Here is a 12,223-nt window from a genome sequence, read left to right as displayed (position 1 = left end):
GGAGTCTAGATAAGCAGTGCACAGTAACTGGATGGAGGCTGTCCCTCTATGACTGTGGGCTAGTGAGCTAGGGAGCTTCCAGGATGGGACTCCTAGGACAGCAGTAATGGCATTACTCCTGTTTTCAGCCATGGACAAAAATGTAGAAAGGTTGGCTTCTTTCCAACATCAAGGTCAAACCATTTGTCTTTAGCTTGTCAGACAAGTTTCCTCCACTCCCCCTGCTTGGGCCCTGCTTCCAGACTCCCTGTTTTTATTTTTATTTTTTTTTATTTACAGATCTAAGGTCAGTGTGACCAAGAACTGCAAAGAGGATAGGAGGAGGGGACCGTGGTGAGGGTAATGACCTGTGTTCTCATTCACTTTCTTTATCAGACTCTGGCTCTCGGGCAAACACCCGGCTCCCTTGCTTTTCTTGTGAGAGAAGCTCTCAGTGAATTTGGGAGGGTGGCAGGGTAGCTAGGATTGGCCAACCTTCTCTTACCTATGGGCCTGAGTGAGCCAGAGGGGCTGGGGGGGCATCTCTAAGAAGGACCCTTAGAATATATAGACCTTCATGGCATTTCTGCTTCTGTTATCACAACAAGATTTGATGAACCATTTTTAAATTTATTCTCAGTTGCCTCTGGGTACTGGATTTGCTAAGGGTAAAATTTACTCCAAGTAGATGAATACTTATGGATCTAAGATCAGCTTTTGTAATTATCGGTCGTTCTGGAGATTATGGAAAATATAGTGTGCATGCATGGAACAGACATGGGCTTTTCTGTCGGGAAGAATTTACGGTTTAGACAGATTTGTACTCGAATGATTCTGTCAGTGACTGTGTCTACAGACAAGTTTCCTGATCTCAACTATTAAATATTCAGGTGTTTGGAAGCCGAGGTTGCAGACCATGCCTGAGCCAGAATATTTGATGTGCAGGACACAAATGAAAGTCACATGTCCCACAGATCAGAGCTCTAACATGTGAATCCATGTGAACAACAAGCACACTGTGAGTTCATTGATTCTCTAAAGCTTTGTGGAGGGCCTTCTGCATCGCAGGCACTGGGCCAGAGTCCGGAATGGTCCAAATTGGCAGCCTGAGAGGTGTTGGATATTGACAGTGACCTTGAAAGGTAGATAGGATTTAGATGTCACAGCACTTTGGAGGGATTGGCCAAGATAGGAATGGAGTGAATTAAGGAAAACCCTCAGGATAATTAGCCTTCATATAGGGTTGTGTAGATATGCCCTTTAGGAGCATTGTGAGAGAGATAGAGAAGATGACTGGAAACAGGCTGTCCAGGCCTTTGGATGCCAGGACTGTTCAGAGAGACCATCAGAATGAGAATAGTTTTTACATTCACATTTACACTGGCCTTCTACAAACCACTGGCCATTCCCATTCCTAGCCGTTTGTTGCTAGTACATAAAACATGATTAATAACCTCATAACCTGCAAACCTGTGAACTCCTCTTATTCATTCTATTAGCTGTTTCATAGAGTTCTTGGAATTTTGTTCACAGAAATGATGTTGCCTGTAACCAAAGCTAATTATTGACTTTGTCCTTTCGTACCCAGGAGCTGCTCATTGTTTTTCTTACCTTATTGCACTGGCAAGGGCTGCCTGTGAAATACTGGACCAAAGTGGCGACAGCTGTTTCTGATCTTAGCAGGGAAGCATCTTTCATTTTGTGATGGTTACTTAGGTCTACTTTTTTTCAGAGACGATTTTTATCAGGACAAAATTTCATTTATTGCAAGTTTGTGTAGGGTTTTGGACAGTAACGGATGTCGGGTTGTCAAGTTTTCTTTTTTTTTTGTATCCATCTGTTTAGAAAGAAGAAATTAATTATGTTTAATCTTGATGTCGGAAACTCTAAGTGATTTTTACCACCATCAGGCAGCCAATAGATAAAAAAATCCAAGACTTGAACCTGAGTCTTCAGACTCAGGAGCCACCTCATCCCAGTTTACACCTCGGTTGCTGAGTCATCTGTTGCAGAACTCACCAGTAAGGCTGAACCCTCATGCTGAGTCAATGAATGTCAATATTAATCTTTCCGTTTTGAACTAGGGAAACTGAGTTAGTCACACTGAAGTGGTGTCAGCTCATGCTACACAAAGCATGCAGACGTAACACTGGGCTCTGTGAACCCAGGTATGGGTTCGAGGCGTGGAGATGCTGGAACATTACAGCTGCCGATCCCTGAACGACTTGCAAAGGTGAGCATAATCAAAACCAGAAACTTATTGCATTTCAGTAACACAGAGTTGGCAATCCTAATTCAGTCCATGCTCTAGGGGAACTCAATCCTCTGATTTCTATTGCTGTGATGGAGGCATACTGGAAAATGGTCTATAGCAAAGCTGGGGTTCTGTGTATGCTGTTAGCAACACATTTATTTCTTTGTAACCACACAGATATTTGAGTCATAGAATATTTTAAACAAGAATGCTTGACTAAAAAGCACTTGAACATGCTGCTGAACCCTCTGACCCAGAGCACTCAGAGTGTAGCTCACGCAGAGCCAAGGTACCTGGATGCTTATGTGGGCTTTTGGGGGTTGTTTGTCTCCAGTCCCTTTTAAATTCTACATTTTCCTTACTCAGTCACTAATACATTTTTGTGTTTAGCAGAAAACAAACAAAAAACCAAAAAACCCCAAACAAACAACATCTGCCCCAAAACCTTCTGTATTGAAGCTGTAGCAACACACGCTTGCATATAAACCTATCCCATGTATATGTTTACCCATCAACACTGAGTGAAGTATTTTGTATGATATGTGGTCATGCTCAACTTCAAGTAACAGAAAGATGACCGATTGGTGATTAATGAATACAGGTTGGTTTCCTTGCTAACTGGTTGTAAGGGTCAGGCCATTTCTGGAATGGCTCAGCAGCTTAGCAGTGGCTTCTGGGAACTAGGCTTTTCTCCTCTTCTGTCATCCTTACTGAGTTGGCCTCCTGCCTTATGCTTGCTACTTCATGGTCTCAAGACGGCTGCCCTACCTCCAGACTTTGTAGCTACATTCCAGGCAGCTAGAAGGAGTAAAAGGAGGTGCCTTTGACCCTTACTTAGCAGGACATATTGCTACTCTAACTAATTTGTCTTAGTCCTAAAGGAGCCAGACAAATTCACTATTGTATGGACAAGGCACAGTGTTTGCTCCAACTTTGGCATGTAATTTCTTCTTTGTCCTGGGTTCATATCAGACTTCCTCCTTGAAAGGGGGCTTTTGGTTATGTGATCATATTAACAGGATGCCCTATAATAAAATAATCAGGATGTCCCTTGGACAATTCGCTATTCTCCATGATTCTGTTAGTAGTGAATTAGGCTTCCTAAGCATCTTGAATTTACATCGATACCATCCCATTTAAACTCAACACAGTCACTGGATCAGGTGGCAAACTTCCATCCTGCAAGGGAGAAGTTTGGTGATGGTTTCTGCCCAGGTCCTCCACATTGAAGATCTACTACATTCTCTACCTCTTCTTTTCACAGCTGATAGGCCCCTTAGAACGATGGTCAGGAGGATCTCAGTGTCTTGGTCTCTTAACTGAGCCTTTCTTGCGGGCTGACTACTACTTGGCTCAGCTTTCCATAAAGAACTGTTGATTTTGGTACCACCTTGTTAACACTGGATGCCTTTTACTGATGGAAGTCAGCATGGAACTACTCACAGAATCTTAACTTTAATTGATCTACTCACTCAAATATACACTTGTATCTCCTAGCTAGATATTCCTGCTAAGACTCTCAAGCTCAGTTGTCTGTCTGCTGGCTTTGGTTTGATCTGAGGAACTTCCAAGGCGTTGTTAGAAATCTGAGCTAGGATTAGCCTCTCACGTCCCACTTGGTATGTCTGACAGCGGGTGACTGATTCCACATCTTGAGACTTGGAGGTGTTGCTGTGTTGCATTCTCTTCCTTCCCTGCAGCCTGTTGCAAATGACACATCTGGGGGACAGATCCCACCCCCTCCATCCTCTGCCAAGAGCGATCCCTTCTGTGCTCTTGGCAAAGTTTGCTCCTTAAAGAGGGAGCTGAAGGGTATCATTTATAGGTTTGGAATAATGATGTTGACAGCCTTGTAAGGAATACTTCCTACTGATTCTCAGAGGTAAAATGATCCAGTTTAATACAATAGATGCTAATGAGAGCTTCATTTGTACAAGTTGCTGATGGAATGGGCCTTTCCCTGTTCCCTTTGCAGAATACAAGGCTCCCAGGGGTTTGTGTTCCCTGGAAAACAAACAAACAAACAAAAACCAACAGCAACAAAACTTGCCCAAGTCCTGCCTTACAGGGCTAGGAAGTGACCATATTGACACTTAGTGGAAGCTGTTGGCTGTACAATGAGTGCCATGGAGGAAGAGTGGTCCTTAAGGTTAAGTGTGTTTTCACACGAAGGTGGAAGTGAGGCACCACACGGGAGATTCTTGAACTGAGACACTTGCCACTGAAGCAGGAATAAGGGTGGTCTGTGAGAAGCCCTGGGATTCCTGTGGCCACCCATACCATCCATCCTGTATCTTGCAGCCCAGAACTTATTGGGGGTGAAGCTTTGTGAATCCACAGAAGCTTCCAGAGAGGTCTGCTGGGGGGAAGGACACATGTCCTTCTCCAAGTTCCCTTGCTTTGCTCTGGGTCTTTGGTTTTGATGTTCTCTGCTCTAGGATTTCTCTCATCCCATGGCTACCTGTGGAGTCCCAGTCATACCCCATGTCTTCTGAAAGCACCCCTTCCTCGGGACACATCACCACCCCTGCCTTCCATAGCTCTGCCTGGTGCCTCTAGGCTGGCTCCCACTCTTCCTGCCTCTTAGTGAAGTTGAGCATCTGGATGCTGTTGAAACACAGCCAAGGAGCACCGCAGCTTGTCACTGGGAGGGAACAGTGCTAGGAGGAAGGGGAAGAATTTCTCTTTTGAATTAGAATCCAGTTCAGCCTCCCGGCAAGGGAACCACAACCTGTCCAAGGCAGGGTCTTGCATGGGGTTGATCAAGCATTCTGACACCTGCCCATTGGACCAGAGAGTTGATGAGAAATTCTAAATTCTTATACTTCCTTAGTTGACTAACATGTTTAGGAAGCTTACAGATGTAGGTCTCTGCATGGAGCCTGGGAAGGAGAGCTACAGAGAAGGGCTTTCTGTGTTATGGGAATGGCAGAAGAGGGGAGCAGGTATCCTGTGTGCCTGCCACAGGCATTCAGGCTTAGGTCACTGGTTTGGGGAAGGAGGGAGTGTGTCACTAGGAAAATGACTTTTCTATACTCCCATTGGAAATGACTTGGTGGAACCACCCCCATTGTTCTTTGTTTGTTACTTTAATCATGTTTGTTATTCAAGTAAGACATATCCCCTTCAGAATAATAAGTGAAAATACAGTGAGGTTTTTTTTCCTTTTCCTTTTTCTTTTTTTTTAAATCCTACTGATAATCTCACTCAAAATTGCTGGCTGACATTTGGTCTTTTTATGCACACATATCTGAATTTTTAGAATGGATTTCAACTTTCCACAGTATTTCCAAACGTGCTGCCTTTTGCTTAATGCATTGGAACTGTTTCTCCACCTCAGGGAATGCCCAGAAAGCACTGTGATTGACAGCCTTCTTCTTTTATAGAATATATCAAACATCAGTAAAAACAGGTGGAGTAAGAGTGCCTAATGAACAAACTCGTGGGTTCTGTCACTTGGTGTCAGATTGTCAGCCCACAGCTCATTCCTGGCACCCATTTGTTGTCCACTGCAACCTGCAGCCACACATACAACACTGGGACTCAGAGAGTTTGCCAGCAAGTGTGGGAAGACCCATTGCTGACTGCTCAGGGTCGCCTCTCTAAAAGAGACTGAAAAAACCGGTTTACAATGCTGTGATCTTGTTTCAAAGCCATCAGCCCAACCCTAATCTGGCCAAATACCCAGACCAGCCAGCCAGTCATAAGACAGGTCTAGAACTCACTGTATAGCCAAGGTTGACCATGAACTCATGGCAATCCTCCCAACTTGGTCTCTTGAGTACTGGGATTGCTGTTGGGAGCTTCCATGCTTAGCTAAGATCACCTCCATTATCCCAGGTCTTTCTCTCCCTGCTAGAGCATGATTTATTCACCTAGTGCCTTAATATTGATGACAGAAAATTATACTCTATTTCCCACTATTACAAGCAGTTCTACAGTAAATAAATTTCACAAAAATCTGTGCATACCTGTCTAATTATGTTCTTTGAATAAGCTTCAGAGAGTGTCAAGGCTGACTCAGAGCTGTGGTAGTGCTGAAAGTCTCTTAATCTAAACCCCAAGTCACCATTCTCCTGGTTATGCTCGCTTCTGGCAGTTTGTAAATGCCAGTGTCCAATTATTCTTGCCATTTTGTTTTTATTCTTATGTGTAAACTTTAGAATTAGTTTGTCAAAACAGAGTTACAATGGAGCTAGATTTTGTTAGTGCATTTTATGTGATTATTCTTTTAATAATGATTTTAATTTTTATAGCATTTTGTGTTTTAATACCAAGAATCCCTATCTAGATACAGGTATCTTAATTATGTCAGTAAATATATTGTTTTAGTCAAAATTTCTTACTTTTTTTTGGTAAGACATTGGACCTTTTGTATAATTTTCCATGATGGTAAAAGATATTACTGCCCTCTCTTTCTTTAGTCTCTGCAATAAACAACTATCAATTGCCAATATTAAAAGACTGGTTTTGTGTTGGTAAGATGACTCAGTGGATAAAGGCACTTTTCTCTAAGCTTGACGATCTGAGTTCTTCCTTGGGTTCCATGCAGTGGTCATGCAAGTTGTCCTCTGACTGTCACATGAGCACCATGTGTGTCTTAGGGTTTCTATAGCTGTGATGAAACACCATGACCCAAAAGTAAGTCGGGAAGGAAACAGTCTATTTGGTTTACACTTTTGTATCACTGTTCATCATCAAAGGAAGTCAGGACAGGAACTCAAACATGGCAGAACCTGGAGACAGGAGCTGATGTGGAGGCCATGGTGGGGTGCTGCTTACTGGCTTGCTCTCCTTGACTTGCTCAGCCTGCTTTTTTTTTACAGAACCCATGACCAGCAGCCCAGGGATCCCACCCACAATGGACTGGGCTCTTCTCCATCAATCACTAATTAAGAAAATGCTCTACAGGCTCACCTGCAGCCTGATCTTATGAAGGCATTTTAGATCTCTGATGACCATAGCTTGTGTCAAGTTGACATAAAACTAGCCAGTTCAACATGTGTATACACACATACACACACACACACACACACACACACACACACACACACTTTTTTAAAGACTAATTTTCAGGGCTGGGGTAGCGGTAGTTTGCTTGTCCAGATTTTAGCAGCAGCATCACCAAAAAGTTTTGTTTTTGTCATACAATTGTCATCTTCAAACTTCATGAGAGTCACAAAATGTGGTGTTTTCTCCTATCGATTTTCTTGAATTTTTAAAGTCTATAATCTATATCCTGTCAGCTGGTACTAATGCTAATATAATGCTTTTGAGTGTCCTTACCTGTCATTTATGTTTTTGTGTGGTTGTACCAGCTAGTTTTCCCAGAGAAGGCTAAGGGATGGTGAGAGACTTTGACTGGAAATGGCTGTTTATGTTTTATTTTCACTTCAAAGAAGCTGTTGGTTTGAGTTCCATTTTACCTAGCATTTAGCAAATATCATCGAATAGCCAGTACAGAGTCTTCCATATAGTATACATGCAGACTTCATTTTTATTATATTTCCATCATGATAAGAATTTATCATTGATACATTTATAAATTAAAAATTAATGTTAAATTTTGCTACTGCCTTTCACAGGGGGCCCATTTACTGATCTCTTTCTATAAATCAATACTGACAGATGCTTTGTTCTTGGAATACATTTTTATTTACGTGTATGCACGTGTATGTCTGTGGGACATGTGTGGGTGTCCTCTGAAGCCAGAAGCAAGTGTTGGATTCCCCAGAGCTGGAGGAACATGTAGTTGTAAGCCACCCATCGTGGATACTAAGAACCAGACTTGGATCCTCTGGAAGAGCAGCAAGCGCTCTCAACTGCTGAGCCATCTCTCTCACCCTCTGCTCTTGGAATGGAAAGCAAGTTTGCCCAAAGTTTGTCATTCTTTTTAAATAGTGCTGGCTGCTATTTTCTAGTATTTACCCAGAGTCTGTGCATCTGTCTTCATGAATTAAACTGGCATCTGTTGTTGTTTTCAGTGGTATATCTTGCCTTAGATTGGAGATCAGGTTATGCAAATTTTGCAGTGAATTAAAACCTCCCCCATTAGTTTTCTCCTTACCTATCTTCCTCATCCCCTCTCCAATCAATTATTTCCTTACCTTGCTCCACCTTCCTCCTTTCTCTTCTGTCAGCCCAATACTTTTGTTCTGGAAATTTTAACTTTTAAAAGATATATCTATTTTACTTTATGTGTGCGTGTTTTGCCTGCATGTATGTCTGTACATCACATGCATGCCTGGTGTCTGCAGAGGTCAGAAAAGGGTACCTGAGCCCCTGGAACTGGAATTACAGATGATTGTAAGCCACCATACAGGTGGGAATCAAACCTGGATCCACTGAAAAAGCAAGAAATGTTTTTACCGATGAGCCATCTCTCCAACCATGGTCTGGAAAAAGGAAAGGCTTGCACACCTGTGATATCTCATTAAGCAATAATCTTATTAAATTTGCATGCACAGATAAGTTTACATATTCTCACACATTTCTTGACAGTATTTCAATTTCTTTCATGGTCATTGCAACTTTTGGATTTTTTTCTTGTCATTGAATGAATCCCAGCACTTTAATACTTTCAAAGAAAATCACACTGGCCTGCTGAGGCTTTTGCCCTGGAGATGCAGGTGGCATCCTATATTACAAACAGTCCTCTGGATCATGGGGAACCAGTTTATCTTTTGTATCACTAACTCTCTGCTTACTGCACCCTTTTGACTGCAGTTGCCAGAGACTTAATTGGTTGCTTCATAGGAGGTATTAGAATTGAATTCTAATTCTTTTAATTTTATTGTTGCCACCTAATTATAAGAGAGGTTAACGCTGTGAGTTAGACTAGAAAAGCAGGTATAATTGAACATAAAGGTTTTTATATATAAAACTTTTTGTTACTAGAGTGTCCTAAGTGTCTGTGATCTCTGTTTTGAGCTATACTTTTGTCCAAACAGTACTCAGTGAAAATTTTCTTAAGGCCTGGAGAGATGGCTCAGTGAGGATTGGTGCTTGCCACTAGCCTGAGGGCCTGAGCTCAATACTCTGGACACACATGGTAGAAGGAAACCTACTTCCACAAACTGTCCTCTGACTTACCAAAGCATGTGTGGCATTTGCATGTTTACACCACATATACACACATTTACACACACATATGCGCTCGAGCATTCAAGCACACACACACACACACACATACACACACACATGCATGAACATAATGAAAATATTTCAAAGTTTTTTTCCTTAAATGTTAGGGGTTTGTTTGCTCATATATTGCTATTTAATGTGTAATTTTATTTCATTTAGATACAGCATGTGAAGTATGTTATGCCTAATGATGGACAATTTCAAGTTTTGTACATATGTACAGAATAAGATGTGGTTCATTTTTGGTGGTTATTATATGGAATTTTAAATGGTATTACATATGATTATTATAAACTAAATAAAAGAGTAGTTAGTTATTTTATCAGATAGTTTGTCCTTTATTGTTCATTTGATCGAAGTTGAAAGGGGGCAGTGTTTTTCAGTTACTATGTTTTACTTTTTTGGTATGTACATAATCAATAATTAGTAAGCACAATTAAATTTTGTGAAGTTTTGTATCTTAATGTGTTGAGATAAAGTTGCCCGTGCAGAGCTCAGGCTAGTCTCAAATTCTTTATGTAGCCCAGGCTGTCCTCTAACTTGTGATCCTTCTGTTTCAGCTTCCAGAGTACTGGGACTATATAAACCTGGTTCACTTTATAATATTTAAAAATGTTTTGCTTTTGCAATTGTGTTTATGGGAATTCATATCACAATGGATGTGTACATCTTTCCTTCTTGTTTTCTCTCTCTCTCTCTCTGTGTGTGTGTGTGTGTGTGTGTGTGTGTGTGGTGTGCACGTGCACATGTATGCTTGCAGGTATTATAAACATTTATAGACACACATGAGTATTATCAGCCCTGACTCTTGTTTGTCAGTATTTTCCTCATGTACTTTTTTTCTCATTCCTTCTGGTTCAACTTCCCACACCCTCCTGTTTTAGGTGCTTCTCTTGGTTGTAGTATACAAGAATATTCCATTTGTGTCTCTAAGGGAGACATACTAAAGACCATGACACATACTCTTGTGTATTTATATGATAACTCTTGTACTTAGTTCATATATTTTATTTTTTTACTTTTCATTAAAAAATCTCTCCCTACTCTTTTCCTTCAACTCTTTTGCTATTTTTGCCTCTTTTATTCTCCAATGGTTTGGAAGATAGCCAGCTTATTTTTATTCTGTTGGTAACTCCCCCTTTCCTTTCTGCCTGTCTTGTCTTTTCCAGCTTTATTTAGAATAATGTGGGGGAGGGGCAGTGTTTATTCCTTATTCTGGAAGATGTTTGCCAAGGGGCTCCTCCCAGTACTGTGCTGCAGGTGCAGTGTGATGGACACTCAGCAAACAGGGTAGCTGCCAGAATTTGAAGAGAGAATGTTCTAGAAAGTCCTGATGCCTGGGGAATGCCTCTTTTGAGTCTGATTAAGGTGTTATAACAAAAGGCCCAGGCTAGGGGTTTAAAAACCAGAAATTTATTTGTTCATATGTGAGTAGGTGCAAGCAGGTTGCTTTCCTTTGAGGTCTCTCCCCCTCAACCCTCAGCTTGCTAATGGTCTCTCCTTCATCCCCCGCCCCAATCTAGTTGTATTGTTTCAGTAATATACTGGAAAGTTGTTTCTCATTAAAACAGAGATTTAATTAAGATATTCAATGCAAAGTTTTAATTTAATTTTTTAAAACTCTTATTTCTTGAGGTTTACTGAATGATGTTATGGATGTATATGGATGGTAAATGGTTACTGTATGGAGGCAAATAGGCTTATCCATCCTCTCACTCACTTGCTCCTTGTGAAGAATAGCTGGTCTTCTTATTTAGTAAAATCTCAGGTACATCTATTCTATCCATTATAACCCCACATGGTCCTCTCTGTCACTGCTTGGGTGAATCACCTACTCTATGTGTCCCCACATGGCCCTTTCCATCACTGGCTGTGTGATCCATCTTCTCCATGTGTCCCCCCATGGTCATCTCTCTGTGATTGTATGTGTGTGTCCTAACCCTCCTTTTTTCATAGGACATCATCAAATTGGTATAGGAACTGTTTTATTAATACAGTATTAATAAAAACAATAGTTGTACGTCCCAATAGCTAACAACATAATGTTTTGAGGTAAGTAGCATTGTGGAATGGCTAAAGCAAGCAACTTGATATATACATTACTTTACATACTTATTTTTGTGGCGAGGACACTTAAAATCTACTCTTGGCAATATTCAAGTACACAGTACATGATTAATAGCTATAGTGACCAAGTTGCACAATAGATTTCTTCACTTTATTCTTCCTGTCAAATTAAAAGTCAGTATCCTGGAACTAATGTCCCCCAACCCTCCCATTACTCTAGTGACCTTGTTTGAACTCAGTCACCTCTTTAAGGCCTTATATACAGTTATGGCTACATTCTAGGGCATTGAGGGTTGGAGATTCCACATAGAAATTTGAGGAGACACACTGCAGCCTGTAGCAGCCTTGAGATGCAACTTTACACTGGGATGTGGGTAATGTAGAGTTGAGGAGACAGAATCAAAAGATCAGGGGGATAGATTAGACAGAGAACCTTCCCTGACATGGAAGGGAACAGGCTATGCCTGAGGTGCTGTAGCACATCCACTCCAGGTTGGGGGGGCACAGGGAGTGATGTAGAGGTTTGTTTGGTTTGGTTTGGTTTTCAGTCAGTAGCTCTAGGCATGTCTTTGTGTCCAGGAGGGAAGGATGGCTTTGGGTAAGGCTGTAGACCTGGGTCAGGGGCTATACAAAGGCTCTTCCTCTGTATGTGCTAAACCAAAGGTTCTCAACCTGTGGTCATGACTCCTTAGGGGTTTCCATATCAGATATTCTGCACATCAAATATTTACATTATGATTCATAACAGTAGCCAAAGTATAGTTATGAAGTAGCAACAAA

The 12,223-nt window shown here is 41.3% G+C and overlaps 1 protein-coding gene across 2 annotated transcripts in view; it reads left to right on the top strand.

Moving 5' to 3' along the window:
* Positions 1-12,223, top strand: part of Shisa6 (shisa family member 6) — a 293,803-nt gene that overhangs the window by 37,604 nt on the left and 243,976 nt on the right. The window lies entirely within an intron of this gene.

Source organism: Mesocricetus auratus, unplaced genomic scaffold, assembly GCF_017639785.1.
Source record: "Mesocricetus auratus isolate SY011 unplaced genomic scaffold, BCM_Maur_2.0 Super-Scaffold_100007, whole genome shotgun sequence".
NCBI lineage: Eukaryota > Metazoa > Chordata > Mammalia > Rodentia > Cricetidae > Mesocricetus > Mesocricetus auratus.
Note: the sequence above shows the minus strand (reverse complement) of the source record. Positions and strands in the feature narration are given on the sequence as shown.